Source organism: Accipiter gentilis, chromosome 5 (assembly GCF_929443795.1).
Source record: "Accipiter gentilis chromosome 5, bAccGen1.1, whole genome shotgun sequence".
Taxonomy (NCBI): Eukaryota; Metazoa; Chordata; class Aves; order Accipitriformes; family Accipitridae; genus Astur; species Astur gentilis.
The window spans coordinates 40,875,208-40,875,975 of NC_064884.1; the positions used below are offsets into that span (position 1 = coordinate 40,875,208).

A 768-nucleotide genomic window follows, 5' to 3' on the forward strand; every position below is an offset into this window, starting at 1 on the left:
ATGAGCTTCTCAGAAAATTGTTACTTCCACAGAGGCTTCCTCTGGACCTGGGGCAGTGCAGGACCGGTATAAAAGCCACCCCAGCTCTTCGCTCTCTCATCCACTTTGCTCCCCTTCCTCTCCTTCGGAAGCAAGTGAGTTGGAAGCTCTGTCCTATACCGGGGCTTGGGGCTGCCTGTGTTGGGAGGGGAAGCGGGGAGAAGGTTTGACGTGGAGAGGGGCTGGTTCTGGGCTGAGGGGACTCTTGGGCTCTTGGCTAGGAAAGAGCTTTCCTGGGCCTGGCTCCTTTTGCTCGGTGCCCAGGTGGAGAGGCAAAGAGGCCTGTGGACCTCCCTGCACGGTCTCCAGCTCCCCAGCCAGCACGTGCCTTGGCTCCCTCACGGTGGGCGGACAGGCTGCTCCTCACGCCCCCCTGTGCTCCTCCCTGCCCTCTCCCCCCAGGTGCACCTCCAGCCCCGCGACATGTCCTGCTACAACCAGTGCCTGCCCTGCCAGCCCTGCGGCCCGACCCCGCTGGCCAACAGCTGCAACGAGCCCTGCGTCAGGCAGTGCCAGAACTCCACCGTCGTCATTGAGCCCTCCCCCGTGGTGGTGACCCTGCCCGGCCCCATCCTCAGCTCCTTCCCGCAGAACACCGTTGTGGGCTCCTCCACCTCCGCTGCCGTTGGCAGCATCCTCAGCTGTCAGGGAGTGCCCATCAACTCCGGGTGCTGTGACCTCTCCTGCATCACCAGCCGCTACTGCGGCAGAACATGCCTCCCCTGCTAA

General features: G+C 63.7%; 1 pseudogene; it reads left to right on the top strand.

Annotated features, from left to right (window-relative positions):
* Positions 1-768, top strand: LOC126038919 (feather keratin Cos2-3-like; annotated as a pseudogene).